Below are 16,381 nucleotides of genomic sequence, written 5' to 3' on the forward strand. Positions count from 1 at the left end.
GTGACCAAGAGCAGAATTTGGCCTCCAGCTTTGGTTTTTAAGAGTTGCATACACACAACTGTCTCCAAGCATAATACCATTTAATAGTTTAAAACGGGAATAAATGTTCCTAGTAACTTTCCTTAATTTCTAGCAGTCCAAAAATATGTGCCTTATCTTTTCTAGATAACTCTAGCAAAGTATTTTGCTTGTAAATATGATTTCTGCACATGCACTTGAGTTCCATAGTCCAAATGGTCTGAATCCCCCAGGCTTGACCTGCCAGGTTCTATTCTGCTATCCATTCACCTATATCCTAATCAAAGCTATACTGAAAGTCTGAAATCACAAACTGTACCCGCCTTATGTGTGCTGACAAGAAAGAGGTCTTCATGACATGGTCAAGGAGGAAGCTTCTAAGGATTGAAGTGTTTCCAACCCAGAGATGCTGATTTAGGGTGAGATGATGGGAGCACAGGTCAGAAAAGAGGCATATGTGAGGGGTTTTGTTTTTTTCCTGGGAGGGCACAGGAGATATTTCCTGAATATGTGTAAGCTTCCCATCAGAGCTAGCCACAGGAAAAGTTGCCTACCCTTGAAAAAGCCCTTTACTCCTGCATGTAGCTCAGCAAAGCTCTTTGTGTTCCCACTGTCAGAAAGGCCTGAGAACTTTCTATCCCCTTTACATGCAGTTATCCCAAGATGTTGACTGACCTCTCACCTTGAGTAAAGAGTTTCCCCATATGTTTGCCTCCCCAAAGTTCCTAAGGATGTGATTGCTTTGTTTTGTTTGTGCAATGGGCTCCCTTCCATATTTTCTAGCAACAGACTGAGAGCAGGTTAGGAAGAGGTTGGTCTTTCACAGGTTTCAGGATACATGTTCCCTCGTTTTCCAGCCCTGGTAACATCCTGTCTCATTTTGACATGGGTCTTTACTTGGGAATCTATACTGAATGCACTTGCTGAGTTAAAGTCACCACAGGTTGCCAGTGCTGGCATTCAGACAGGAATATAAGAGAAAGGAAGGGAGGGAATGAGGAAGGAGTGTCCCTCCCTCTCCCCCAGCTTTGCTCCCAGGACTGTTAAAGTTAATACAACTCTGCCTGCAGCAAGAGGAGCAGGGACTGCTCACCCAATACTCCCTGCTGAGAGGAAGTGGGTGGAGAGGGGATGCTGAGATGACAGAAGTGCAGAGAGCCCAGGCTTCACCCCACTCCACTTCCTTGCTAGCCAAAGGAGCTGGCTGGGAGCATGGGAGAGAAAACTGCTCCATGAAAAAAAAAAAAAAAAATAAGGATGAAGTAATTGACTTTTGTAGCAGAGCAAAGGGAGTGCATGTGGTGGTGGAGGGAAGATAGGGAGGAACTGTGACTGACTCACAATATATTCTGTGCTCTGCTCCTGGGGAGATGCAGCTGTGCATCTCCCCTCGTATAGGCTACACTGTAAAGTTACACCATCGTCCAAAGTAAGCATCCCTAATTCTCCTACTTCCTGAAGCACAACAGTCTTTGGCTCCTTTTTAATCAGGGATTTCTACTGTGCAAATTGAAGTCTAGGACCGGGCTTTTCCTAAGTGCAGAATTAAAAATCCCTCCCTTGATTGTTTTGTTGGTTCCTGGGGAAAACTACTGAACTGTTACAGCCGATTTACATTGGCCTGATCCTTTTTTAAAGCTCATTCCAAGTTATTCTTAATTCCTCAAGGCACCTGAGATCTTCTGCATGAGCCAGCCATGGACACCTTTGGCAATGTTTTCCACATCCTTTTTCCTCCCTCTGCTTGCTTCCCAGTTACTTTTGACTTTGCTAGAGTAAGGACTGTTTCCTTTCCTTACCACTTCAATAGGAAGAAATATTGCATGGAATTACTTTTGGTTTTGGCTAGCTGACTTGGTGGACTTTGGTTGAGGCCAGCAGAGTTTGGGGAAGAACCTGAAGGAAGAGGTTAGTCCAGGGTGTAGAACTAACCACAGCCTACTCCTCAAGAGAGGAAGGTCTGAATGCCCACTCTCCAATTGTCTTCTCACGTGACCTTGGCCTCCCATGATCTAGGAAAAGTCACACAACCTACCTGGGCTTTAGTTTCTAAACTGTAAAACAACAGCAAAAGCACTTGGTCAACAAAGCCACTCTTAGTTATGAAGAAAAGCTGCCGTGCCTGCAGCAAGGCTGCCAGCAGCCTCTTCTTACCCTCTGTTAGCAAAGGGGTTGAACTAGGTGATCTTTAAGGCCCCTTCTTACCCAAATCATTCTATGACTCTGTGATTCTGTGAATTTTGTGGTGGTTAGATGTCAGTAGGATTCTTTCATGACGTGAACTAAGTGTGCATACAACAAGAGGTGAACAAAAGTCTATAAAAAAAAATTAGTTTCCATTCCTTGTTCCCATACCCTGAAAGTTACTTTAATCCTGACCTTCTATAATTTTTTTTCACAACCAGAATTTCTTCAGTAAGAAGAAATTTTCTAAAAAGACATACTAATTACTGACTGTATGAGGAGAGGCAAGGCCAGCTGCTGTGCGTCTCATTTGCCTCCCTCACATGCCCGGTTAAAACCTTGCTTTTCTATGAAATATCTGGAGATCATATGCTTGGTGAGAGAAAACATGTGTTAAAGCATTCCCAGTTCTAAAACTCCCCTTTCAAAGATTTTTGGCAAGGGGGAAGGCACTGTGTATCAACAGTAAAACAGTATCTAGATTAAAAGATAAGGATAAAGCAAAGCCCAAGGCAGTTTTCAGATGAGCTTTGGACCTGGCAGAGGGGCAGAACTTGCATTAGCACAACAGGAGAACACAGAGATCATTCTTTGACTTCAGAAATGCTTGCAGAGACCCTAATTTGTCTGCAAATTAGCAGATTTTGGATGCAATTTAGCAAAGCATTCAACCATGAGCCGAATGTGTGAGCAATCTACATTGCATCAGGGCAACACACAAATTTAAAAATCATACACTGCTAGCCTGAAACCAGAATAATCTCTCCACCCCTTGAGCATTAACCCCTAAATATAGTCAAACTCACAGCAAAGTGTTAACTGAGAGTTAAAATTGGAAAACTTCCATGTCTCGAGGAGAACTGCATACTGGAAATTTTATCCACATGCACATTGATGAACTAGGGGACTCACAAGCAAAGTTCCACTTCAGGCAGATTTTTACAAGCAAAAAAAATGCAGAGTAGCCCGATTTACCAGAACAGTCTTTACCCTCAGGACAGGCCTACATGTAAACAATTTGCTATAAAGTAATGCCAATTAGTAGAATGACTTTTTTCTCTAAATGGGCAATGGCTTTTTGAAAGATTTGGACACAACGTGAAAAAACACAAACCTTTCATGGGCACACACTGTATTCATGAGCTCTTCTCCACAGGAAGGTCTCACTGTGCAGCTGGGAGTAGTTCTGGGAGAGCCCTCATGACTTCACAGTATAAAAGTGAGAAGGGTTTTTGGTAGAGGTGATCTCTCCTCTTAGCCAGCTTACTTAGCTAGTCAGAATAGAAAAGCTTTTACTTATACAAGCTCTTTTTGAAGTCTTACATCTTTTGCAAGGAAGCACACTTTTCCCCTTTTCCAAAGCACTAACCTGTATTTTATCAGAAATACAAGACTCCCATTTCTCTGAGAATAACTTTAAAAACCTAATTTTAAGTTGGCTGTGAGCAAGCTACTGCACCTGTGCAAATGGCACGGAAAAGATACTAATTATACAAAGCTGTTCTAAATGCTCACGTGGTCCTGATGCAAACAACTCAGTTGCATGCTGCATGTGTGATAAAATGAGGATCAACCATCAACTGTGTATGTTCACATAGTCATTCCCTCACACCCCTCACTGTGCAAAAGCTTTGTCCAATTTGTGCTGAATTCAGTGAGTTCCTGTTGGTGGTTTTAAGGTATATGGATCAGGTCTAGGGTCCTTTGCTAGAGAACACTACATCAGATACTTTGCACCTGCAAGCCTAATGAGAATTTTTTTATTTGGAGGTTCGTGAACCTTTGAGGAACAGGGAACATTCAGAAAGCAGACTTTGATTCACGAAGTGGCCATGGATGTATTTGTGTGGCTTCAGAGAAACCCGGAGTCATGGGCTTTTGAAAAGCAAACACAGGTGCAGTTTTGGATGAAATGAAGCGTATCTTCCCCACCAAGCCTCTTGTGTCACGGCTTGTCTCAATCCCAGTCCCATGGAGCACGCATGGCATGAGGAGGCACAGCAAGGTTCACACAGAGTCAGTGACTGGGACAAACTCTGGAGGAGCAAAGCTGCTCCTTCTAAGCAAACGGTACCTAAAAAATCTGACTGGGCCTTGTAAGAGGTGGTGCTGCTCTCACACCGTCCCCTCTGTCCTGGGCGCTGGTGAGGCCACACCTCAAATCCTATGTCCAGTTCTGGGCCTTCACTGCAGGAAGGGTATTGAGAGGCTGGAGCGTGTCCAGAGAAGGGCAATGGAGCTGAGGAAGGGTCTGGAGCACAAGTCCTGTGAGGAACAGCTGAGGGGACTGGAGGGGGCTCAGCCTGGAGAAAAGGAGGCTCAGGGGAGATCTTATTGCTCTTTACAACTCCCTGACAGGAGGTTGTAGCCAGGTTTGGGTCAGGTTCTACTCCCAGGGAACAAGCAACAGGACAAGAGGAAATGGCCTCAAATTGGGCTAGGGGAGGTTCAGGTTGGACATGAGGAAGAATTTCTTCACTGAAAGGGTGGTCAGGCATTAGCAGGGGCTGCCCAGGGAGGTGGTGGAGTCCCCATCTCTGGAGGTGTTCAAGAAGCAACTGGATGAGGCACTCAGTGATCTGGTTTAGTTGACAAGGTGGTGATCAGCCAGGGTTGGACTCGATGATCTTGGCGATCTTTTCCAACCTTTATGATTCTCTGATTCCATACTCTCAATGCCAACATTTGTATTCAAGGATCACAGCAGAGCTGTCAGAAAACCAAATAAATCCTTTTTTTTCTTGGTCTTAGGTTAACTTAAGGATCTATTTTAATTCTAACTGAACAAAAGCTTATTTCATTTCTAGCTAGCATTCCCTATTACAGTATTTCTGTTTCCTCAAGGGTGGCAGTCCTGTCTGTACCTATAAACTGGGATTAGGTATGCAAGATTTTTCACAATGAGACTAACATTTTTGAAGTTGGACTCCTTGCTTTTTTCTCTTTGCTTGCTTGATTTCACTGTTTTCTCTACTTCATCAATGAAAACAGAAATGGAAGGTATTAAAAAAGATGGAAGAGGAAGTTTTCAGCTTCTGAACAAAAACAAAATAGAAAGTTTTTACTCTCCATACAAAATCTTGCAAAATAATGATATATTGAAATTGAAAGTTAAAGTTGTCCCTCTGAGATTCCTAATATCAGAAAAACTAACAAATAGCAGTTTAAAACTATCTCTTTTATTTTTTCTGTAACTTTTTTTTTTTCAAAAAAATAAATTGGCCAGTGGGAATATAAATGCAAAAACATTCCAGATCATCCTACATCACAGGGTCTCCAGGAGGCTGGCCTTTCATAGCCTAAGGAGAGGGACAAAATTCGAATCATCTGAGAGATGTTTCCCTTTCTCCTCATGCTACCTAAACAGACAAAACCCACCTCTGGCATTTATAAATAGAACAGTGAGAATAATCTATTATAAGGCCAGGTTTGAACCCCTCAGAATTGTGGGGAGGTGAAAGAAGTGAGTTTCGTCTGGGAGACTGCTCTCAACTTTAATTATGGAAAACTTAAGCCCTCAATGGTCTGATTTTAATACAAAACAATTAATCAGCTCTGGTTGAGCCAAAGTAGGTCCAGGTTGACTTGAAAGGTTAATGGATCTTCAAACTGTTTCAAAAAAAGACTTACACGGAGTTTCAGGGCTGCGACGAAACATGAAACCAGGCCTCTTTGGTGTGGCTTTGGGTTTGTTACAAACATCTTGCAGAGCTGGAAAACTGCTTTTGATGATCAGCCTAACTTCCCTTTCCTTAGCTTAATCCCAGTTTTCCTGATTGCACTCTTTTGCCCCACCCCAAAATGAATGTTCTCTTTCACTAATGCTCATGCTTTCCAGATCTTTACTCTGGGTTTTTTCTCATAGCCTTTCTATCAGCTCACAGTAAAGCCTTGCACCTTCAAGGCAATTTCCTCAGAGGTCAGTTTTCCAACCCTTTCAGTCATTTTTGCTGTTCTTTCCCGATTTTCTTTTCATATGACAATGAAAAGCACCTTTCAAGCAGATTTCCCAGTTTCACTCCTGTGCTACAAAAAGCTACAATTCCCTTTTAGCTCTGCAAAGAAATGCCACAGTATTTGCCTTTATTAAATACTGTGCCTTTCCAAAGTTTTAGTTCATTCCTGGGTCTGATCAGGTATTGTTCCTTTCTAAGTTTCTTTTCCCCTCTGTATATCACTGTTCAATACCAGCATTCCCACAGCACATTAGCTTTTAATTTCTACTTTGACTTTCATTTTGCGATTTTCTGCCAATATTTTATGTCTCCATCTCCCCAGCAGAGATTGTATTTCTCTTTGCTTACTGCTGTTTGCATCCCCTCAAAATTCAGCTGCAAATTTAATTTGTTTGCTGCTTGGCCCTGATGCTATTAACAAAGAGTAATGAAAATATTAACTAACACACAGTATATCAGCTTAAATTATCTGCTACCGTGATTTACTTTGGGCAGTTTTCAGAGCTACACAGTGAATAATATGTAGAAATACTTCAGCTTTTGTGGAAATTGTTTGCTCAATCATAGCTTTATTTCTTTGCCATGACTAAGAAAATGGCTTTGTTTTTCATTTCCTTACATTTCACTCTTGTCATTGATCAACCAAACCTCCATACAGTATTACAGGTTGACTTCCCTGACCAGTCAATGCAACATGAAAACCCCAGTCTGTATGACCTCACAAATATCATGTGAGTTCTGAGGATTCAGGTTTATGCTCTTTTAAAATGGGAGCAATGGCATCCCTCCTACTTTGTCAGTATTAATCAAGATAAACGTTTACAGACTGTTCAAATATCAGTGATGTGAGGCTCATAGAATGGTTTAGGTTGGAAGGGACCTGAAAGACCATCTTCTTCAACCCCCTGCCATGGGCAGGGACACCTTCCACTATCCCAGGCTGCTCAGAGCCCCATCCAACCTGGCCTTCAACACTTCCAGGGATGGAGCAGCCACAGCTTCTCTGGGCAACCTGTACCAGGGCCTCATCACCCTCACAGGAAAGAATTTCTTCCTAATATCCAATCTAAACCTACTGTCTGTCAGTTTGAAGCCATTGCCCCTTGTCCTGTCACTCCAGACCCTTGGAAATAGTCTCTTCCCATCTTCGTTCTAGGCTCCCTTCAGGTCCTGGAAGGTCACAATTAGGTCACCCCACAGGCTTCTCTTCTCCAGGCTGAACAATCCCAACTCTCTCACCTTTCCTCACAGCAGAGCTGCTCCAGTCCCCTTACCAACTACGCAGTCTCCTCTGGACTCGGTCCAACAGCTCCATGTCCTTGCTGTGCTGGGTCCCCAGAGCTGGAGGCAGCACTGCAGGGAGGTCTCCCCAGAGCAGAGGGGCAGAACCCCCCCCCCCCCTGCTGCCCGCACTGCTTTGGGTGCAGCCCAGGGCACGGGGGCTTTCTGGGTGCCAGTGAACACAGCCAGGTCCAGCCTCTCACTCACCAGCACCCCCAAGTCCTTCTCCCCACAGCTGCTCTCCAGCTGTTCATCCTCTAGAATGGTAAAAGTACCCAGAGGATGATTTACACTGTGTACGTTTATGGAAATATATTTGTTAAGATGTCGTTACTCTCAAAACAGACATGCAGCACACAGGGTATCCTACTGCACTGCTATTGTGCCTTGCGTGGAGAGAAGAAATCCTTACTTTTGCTCTCTCAGTAGGGGAAAAACAGGCAGTTCTTGGAGTGAAAAACTAAAGGATGCCAGGGTATATATCTGGGGTGATAAAACCCCAACATCATTGCACAGAATTTCTTACTTTGCAGATATAGAAAGTAATGAAAAGAGATTTAGACTTGGCCAAACTCTTCCAACAAATCAGAGAAACTGGGATCCCAGCTTCAAACTTTTTCTTCCGACCTTCTCAATACACAGAGCAATCAGTTGACTGGTTAATGCAAAATCACACTACAGCAGTCAGAGCAGAGACAGATAGGTGTAAATATGTAAACGCATCACATAAATGTCAGTGAGGAAAGGAATTAAACCAGAGAAGAACCTCATTGTGACTGAGGAAACTTCTGTGGCTGATTATACAGCTGGGGATGGAGCTTATATGGCTGACATTATACCGGACATTATTCATGGCTGAGCCCCTCAGTGGGATGGCGAGAGGATGCTGGGGAGTGTCAAATGCCTCCAGGGAGGTCTTAAGTGCCCTGAACACCACCCGATGTCGGTGGCGGGGGAGGGAAGTGCAGGGCCAAAACCTAACAGAATTAACTGTGCACAAGGTGTGAGAAGCAGCTGCTGTTCCAAACAGTGAGGTAAGCACTGAGGAACTGCTCTTGACCTTTCTCTTGGAAAAGGGCAGGTACGTGTAAGGCAACCACATCTTCATCCCCAAAAAGATATAGATATATTTGTAGTGGACACACACGCTGTTGCAATCACCTGTGTGAATGGATAGATGTTGCTGTGACTCTACACAGCTCATTTAACTGCTCCAAGAACAGATTGCTGCTTGCAGAAGATGTATTATTGCAAAAGTGTTCCTCGGGAAGATGTCACCAGTTGGGAAAGCTTTCCTTAATGACAAGTAGGGTTATGGTCACAATGATAATCATAAATAGCATTGTTCAAAGTGCAGATGAGTTTTTTGTGCTGGAGTGAACAGCTGTCCTCCTGTGTTTTGATCTGCCAGTCATTTAAAGAGGAAAAGGAAACGTCAGTAACTCAGTAGGCTGAACTCCATTTCCATGAGAGATTAGGTGTATACCAGTCACTGGAGGCTGTTTGGGCTTAGTGCTCAGATGTGTCTTTTTTGAAAATAGCCTTGAGTAAAGCATGATTAAAGGCAATTGACCTGCTGCAGAAATTAAGAAACTTTGGTGGTCTCCCCCAGTTGGAGTGTGCAGCCGCTCTCCCCTGCCCATCTGCAAGAAGAATGAATTAGTTTTAAATTCCTTCTCTCTAATTACAGTTTGGTTGGCACCCAGGATGGGAGGGTTAACACTCAGGGCTGCCATAACTCAGTCCCACTAGATTTTGCCTCTGAATTCTTTGGCTTCTTAGAGGGTCTGGCTCTTGTGAAAGCTTCAGCTTCAATCCATATGTGTTGAAATTTCCATGTCCTGAGAAGTAGAAACATTCAGGAGGGTCATAGTGCCTGTAGGGACATTCAGCACTCTGCAACAATCTACTTCAATAAATCCTTCTACAGGCACATGTTGTGCAAATGGTCGATTACTACTCTGAAATACAGTGCAAATTTTCATATGCAATTATTTCATATTCCCATCTTTTTGAACACTGAGAATGCAGTGATACTTTTCTTGTTCCGTACCTTCTGCATTTTCCCCTAAGCACAAAGGAGAAGGGCTGCATTTCTTCTCAACATAGTTATTAGGAAGAGAGAATCAACAGGGCTTTCCACTACTTGAGAGTATGGGAAAGCAGTGCTTAGCAAGCAACGAGTTTAATTACAGTTATGTAATTAAATTAATTACACTTTGGTAAAAGCCTGAAAAAGCTGTCAATCACCACAAATGATCATTAGTTGCTTGCTCTGAAGAACAGAAGCGGCTCCTAAATTTTTTAGAAAGTAGCAAACACCTCAAGCTGACTTACACAAATCATACTGGGTAGTAGATTTCAGGCTGCTCAGGGAATTAGTAAGAAAGGTCCCCTGGGAAAACACTTTTGCAGGTGCTGGGGTCCATCAGCGCTGGTCACTTTTCAAACATCACCTCCTAAGGGCACAGGAGCAGGCAATTCCCAAATGTTGAAAGTCAAGCAGGCGAGGCAGAAGGGTGGCTTGGCTGAACAGGGATCTTGTCTTGGAAATAAGACAGAAAAAGGAAGATGTATGCCCAATAGAAGCAAGGTCAAGTGACACGGGAAGAATTCAGAGATGCTGCTTGCTGCTGTAGGGAGAAAATCTGTATACCTGAAGCTCGACTGGAGTTGAAGCTGCCAGAAATGTGGGGGACAATAAAAAGAATTTTCTCAAATATTTGATGGCAATAGGCAGCATAGAAATATCCTCGGACTGTTACAGGATGGGGATGGTCACCTTACAAACAGGGACATACAAGGCAGTGGTGTTTAATACTTTCTTTGCTTCAGTCTTCAACATGGATGACAGACCAAGGGGGTCTCAGTGCCCTTGACTGCAAGAGTGATCAACTCCCAGTCGACCCTGAAATTGTGTGGGATCTGCTGCTCCAGCTGGATCCCTACAAATCTATGGAGCCTGAGGGATTTATCCAAGAATCCTGAAAGAGCTGCTGATGTCATTGCAAAACCTCTTTCGATGATTTTTGATCAGTCTTGGGAATCCAGAGAGGTCTCAGCTAACTGGAAGCTGGCAAACATTGCCCTGAAGGGTAAGAAGCAGGACCTTGGAAACTACAGTCCTGTCAGTCTCACTTCAATGCCTGGTAAAGTTATGGAGAGGATTACTCTGGGAATATTGAAAAACACCTGAAAGATAAGACAGTCATTGGTCACAGCCAGCATGGCTTCATGAGGGGAAAGTCCTGCTGATCAAACCTGATTTTCTTTTAGGACAAGGTGACCCACCTGGTTGATCAGAGGAAGCCAGTTTACGTAATCTTTTTGGATTTCAGTAAAGCTTTGGATACTGTCTCTCCCAGTATCCTTCTGGACAAAATGTCCATTCCACAGCTGAATAAACTCATCATGTGGTGGGGGAGCAATAGGCTCATGAGTCCTGTACAGAGGGTGACAGTGACTGGGGTGACATCAGACGAGGGACCTTCACTAATGCGGTTCCACAGGGCTCCATCTTAGGCCCAGTGCTCTTCAACATCCTCATAAATGACTTAGACCTAGGACTGGAAGGAACACTGAGCAAGTTTGCAGATGATGTAAAACTGGGAGGAGCTGTTGTGCCCCTCAAAAGCAGGGAGACCCTGCAGAGAGACCCTGATAAATTAGAGTGCTGGGCAGTCACCAACCATTTGAAGTTCAACAAGGGAAGTGCTGAATTCTGCCCCTGGGATGGAGCAGCCCTGGATGTACAGACAGACTGGGGAACGTGATGCTAGAAAGCAGTGTTGGGAAAGGGCCCTGGGAGTCCTGGTCAGTGGCCAGTTGGACACGAGTCAGCAGTGACCTGGTAGCCAGGAGGGTCAACCCTGTCCTGGGGGGAATCAGGGACAGCATCTCCAGCCGGGCCAGGGAGGGGATTGTCCCGCTCTGCTCTGACCTGGGGTGGCCTCACCTGCAACATTGGGGCAGTTTTGGGCACCACAATATCAGAAAGATATGAAACCATTAGAGAGTGTCCAAAAGAGGCTGCGAAGATGGTGAAGGGCCCTAGGGGGAGGTCGTGTGAGGGCACTGAGGGCACTTGGTGTGTTCAACTGGAGAAGAGGAGACTGAGAGGAGACCTCATTGCAGCTACAACTTCCTCAGGAGGGGAAGAGGAGGGGCAGGCACTGAGCTCTGCTCCGTGGGGACCAGGGACAGGACACAGGCAATGGTCTGGAGTTGTGTCAGGGGAGATTCAGGTTGAATATTAGAAAAAGGTTCTTCCCTCCAGAGGGTGGTTGGGCACTGAACAGGCTCCTCAGGGCAGTGGACACAGCACCAAGGCTGACAGAGCTCAAGAAGCATTTAGATGATATCCTCAGGCACATGGTCTGACTACTGGGGATGGTCATGTGCAGAGTTGAGTTGGACTCAATGATTCTTGTGGGTCTCTTCCAACTCAGCATATGCTGTGATTCTGTGATTCCAATGCTGAATGTAAAATTCACCAGTTACTTTTCCTTCTATTCCAGTTCCTCTTAGCAATGACTTACAAGTAAATACTTAGGGAATTTTCACAGTGCTAGGATTTCATTCTTTTCACAGAATATTTTAGATGATGCTTTGCTCCTCAGCTGTGTAGACTGTTCAGAGACTGATCAAAATAAAGTAATCCATTTATTTTTTTCAAAGTGAAGCCAAGCTTTCCTCTACTACATAAAGTGTTGAGTCTGAAAAGAGCAGAAAGTGATTTGCCAGAGGTTATTGAGGATTTAATTTATTGATGGAGGGAAGAGGTAACCTTATTTACTTCTCCTAAATTTAGACCTTCCTTGGACCACCAGGCAACATTAGTACTCCACTGACACTGCAGCGATAGGCAGGAATATAAACCATTAAAATAAAGTAAAACTAAGCCACAGCTAGAAGACCAAACAGCTTTGCAATGCATGAGCTTTCCTTTTCTGTGCTGTTTGCTTTTACCTGCTGTGCCACAATGTCAGCAATGTTTGACTCAAACTTGCTTAGTGCAAATTAGCAGTCTACTGCCAGGATATACTGGTTTTCCAACCATGCTGTGATATATTCTCCTACAAATCCTTTGGATGATTCATGATGCTTAATGTCACTTAGTTATAGTCCTTGTTCCCCTCAGGATCTTCTTTGTTTCTGTTGCCAAGTCTGTAATCACTTTCGAAAGCCAGTGTATTTCTGAAAGAAGAGCTCTGCAAAGGGACAAACTCTAAGAATCCTCCTACCTTGATGTCCAGTGCTTTTCCAAACTGCACGTAGCAGAGTGTTTTCCAAGCACACTCAAGGGCTGATATGAGAGCCATATGCTCCTCACCCTCTTTTTAATTACTTCTAGCCAGAGCTCAAAGCATCAAGGGTGTGACCCAGCATCTTGAAGGGCACAAAGAATAGAAGAGCACGACAGCAGAACTGGTGTACAGCTTCTCAGCAGCTCAGGAAAAACAGTTTTCTGGAATACTGGAGCTGTTCAGCATGGAGAAGAGAAGATTGGTGCATGGAGACCTCATAGCAGCCTTCCTGTGTCTGAAGGGACCTACAAGGAAGCCAGAGAGGGGCTCTTCATCAGGAATTTCAGCGACAGGACAAGTGGGAATGACTTCCCAGTGGAATGGTTTTGGGACCCAAACTCAGATCCTAAATGTAATCTAATCTGTACTACCTGTAGGAGTGTAAATAGGTATTCTGTCCATTTCTAGGGCCATTCAGCACATTTACTTGACTATCAACAGTCCACATGGACAGCCAAAATGAACTTTTGTTAGGAATTTACATGTGGAAAATTTCAAGAAGAACCTTGTAGAACAACGAAAATATGTCACTGATATCAGCTGACTAAGAAAACTTTGGCTTGAACAAAATCTGTCTTTCTACCTGAAATGAATCATTTGAATTTAAGAAAAAATTAACGAAAGAACAGAAGAAGTCACGTGAAGGGCTAAATACTTGGGAGATTTTTATACCATTCTTCAAAAGGCCAAAGAAAGAACTTATCCCGAGATCCATATAAGTCCACGCCCCAGGAGCCTGGAAGTTAAGTCAGTTTTCTCTTAGACAGGATACCTGTGTTGAAATCTTACCTTTAATCCAAGTCTCCTCCATAGATAACTTACTCACTGGGCTACTCTGAGTAAGCACTTGCTCTGCTTTGTGAATTCCACTGTATATCTGAAGCATGTTCAGAAACATCAGAATGATGTTTTGAAAATATGAAATATGTTTTGAAAATATGAAAACATAAACATATTGAAGTTTTAAATTTTTCTCTGCTTTTTATGGATTTAACAACACACATGCCAAAAAAAAATAATTTCAAATTATCTTCAGTTCGGACAGGCACAATGTTCCATTTTGGGCAAAGGGTCATTTATCAAAAGCAATTCTCCCCAGACCTACAAACTGATATACTTTTAAGGTGTCTTAGGACCATATTAGAGCCAAGGCCATAAAACAGCTGTGGTTTCCCAGTAATGTCCATTTCTCCCATCTAGAACAGTGTCTTATATCCGGAGGTGCTGGACTTTATGGACAGACTGACTGTTTCTAGTCCTGGAATTTCTGAACATCACTGATGAACCTTCTTGGTGAATTATCTCAGAAGAACTCCCTGAAAATTGTAATCTTACCAAATGTTTGTGTTTCCTGTCAAAATTTTGCACCCAGAAAAAGGATAAAGGTTTGTTCTGGCATATTTTTACTTTTGCAACAAATAATTTGCCAACTGTAAATCAAACTACACATCAAACTTCAGAGTAGGTTAACATCTTTCCCACCAAATCCACAAGACATATCACATGAAGTTCAGCAAAATACTTTTAGGCATTTTTCCCATTAATGGGGTTCCTCCATGGACAAGAAAAATAGCTTATTTGAACTGTTCCAACTCCGAGGTCCCCAGCCCTACTTTTTTGTGTGCAGTATGACGTTAAAGAGAGTCTGCAGGAACTCCAGTCTTACTTTTCCCACCTCATCACCTGCTCCAACTTGTGTATTTTGCTAGTGCCACTTAGTTTTGAGACTAAGCAGAGCAGTGATTGCATGCAGCTGCATGTTGGCATGAATAATGCTTTCAGCCTTTGAGCAGAGCGTTGTCAGAGCTTTGCTCACCATCCTATAGATTTGTGTGTCATGCTGCATGTGGGTTTGCTCTCCTGAGTGCTGCAAGAAATCTGCTGAATGACATCTGTTTAATAATATTTTTACTGTTTTTAAAAGCAAATAATTTTCTGAGAGAAGACTAAATTGCTCTGCAATTTTTCATACAGTACAGTCTGGGCTCTGAGATCCATCTACATTAAGTTAGTATTTATTTAGGTGTGACAGTAATTGTATGGTAACTGAACATCTTAGATTTTTTCCCCCCAAAGCAAAACATTGCTGCAAGCAACAGTCTAGATTTAGGTGAACTCATACTGTGACAAACTGAGAATGGAGAAAACACATTTCTTGTCCATAAAAGGGCAGCTCACACATCCACAGAGGGTAGCTCTGATTTTGCTGCAGTTCCAAACTATGAAGTGGGGACTCAATCTTGCAAAAAGGAATTTTACTTATTGTGGATAGAGGGTTGTGCGGTAAAATTTTTTTTCATCTTTTTTTTCTTTGCCTTCTTATACAGAAAATGGTTCACTCTTTTAAACAGAAAATTATGATTTTTTTTATTTTTTTTTTTTTTTAAAGTGGAAAATTTTCTGCTCAAGATGTCTGATATTTCCACAGTTTCTCCAGTGAAAAAAAACAGAGTACTCAGAGTGTTGCCAGCAGGTCAAGCGAGGGGATCTTTCCCCTCAACTCAGCACTGGGGAGGCCACATCTACAGTGCTGTGTCCAGTTCTGGCCAACCAGTACAGGAGAGACATGGATGTACAGGAGAGACCTGGATATACAGGAGCTAGTCCATGAAAATGATTAAGGGATTAGGGCAACTGCCATATGAGGAGAGGCTGAGAGACCTGGGGCTGTTCATGCTGGAGAAGAGAAGGCTCAGGGGGATCTTATGGAAGTGCAGAAATACCTGATGGGAGGCAGTAAAAAAGATGGGGCAAAACTCTTCTTAGAGGTGTCCCATGAAAGGACAATAGGCAATGGGAACAAATGAGATATAGGAAATACTGCTGAAACATGACAATTATTTTTTTAAGTGCAAGGGTGGTCAAACACTGGAACAGGTTGCCTAGAGGGCTTGTGGAGTCTCTATCCATGGAGATATTCAAAACCTGACTAGGCACATCATTGTACAAGCTGCCCTGGCTGATGCTACTCTGAGCAGTGGGATTGGACTAGATGATGTCCTGAGGATCCTTTCAGCTCCATCTGTTCCATGGTCTGTGACTCTGTGCCCTCATCCCAGAGTGTTGGTGGTATCAGACGTGTGGTGGATGTGTTTGCAGTGCAGGAGAATCATATTCAAGACTGTTCTGAGTCACTTGAATCAGTGCTACAGCCAGATGAAGGGATGAAGGTGCTCTCAGTTTGATATTTCGTTCTTCAATCCACTACTTATGCAACAAGTTTATAAAGGAGGTGTGCTCTGAAGTGAATGGTTTGCTTCCATCAGTATTTTTTACATTGAAAATTGATTTCCTCGAAGTATGGGTGCTAATACAAAATATACAGGTGTCCACAGGAAATAAAAACACCTCCTTAGATGGATGTGTATGGTTCTCAACTACACAAAGAAAACCACAAAGGCTTAAAAAGAAATTACAAAGGAGCTTCTAAAATATGGTCTGAAGCTATAATTGAAAGGACACCCACAGGAATCTACATACAGCAGTGGATGGCAAAGAAGTAACAAGATTTTATGCACAGTTTTCAAAATCTTCAACCTTTGAACTAAATTCTTTTTTTTTTGAGGGGGCTGGGGAGAGGGGTGTCCTCCACCTGCTCTTGAATATTTCTAATTACTGTCAGTTTTGTTCCATTTT

The 16,381-nt window shown here is 43.1% G+C and overlaps 1 protein-coding gene and 1 long non-coding RNA gene across 2 annotated transcripts in view; one reads left to right on the plus strand and one right to left on the minus strand.

Moving 5' to 3' along the window:
• NTF3 (neurotrophin 3) overlaps nucleotides 1–16,381 on the plus strand; it is a 58,037-nt gene that overhangs the window by 36,740 nt on the left and 4,916 nt on the right. The gene's annotated exons all lie outside the window — the stretch shown is intronic.
• The window catches only part of LOC116787468, a 40,358-nt gene that overhangs the window by 7,416 nt on the left and 16,561 nt on the right, over nucleotides 1–16,381 (minus strand). The window lies entirely within an intron of this gene.

Source organism: Chiroxiphia lanceolata, chromosome 5 (assembly GCF_009829145.1).
Source record: "Chiroxiphia lanceolata isolate bChiLan1 chromosome 5, bChiLan1.pri, whole genome shotgun sequence".
Taxonomy (NCBI): Eukaryota; Metazoa; Chordata; class Aves; order Passeriformes; family Pipridae; genus Chiroxiphia; species Chiroxiphia lanceolata.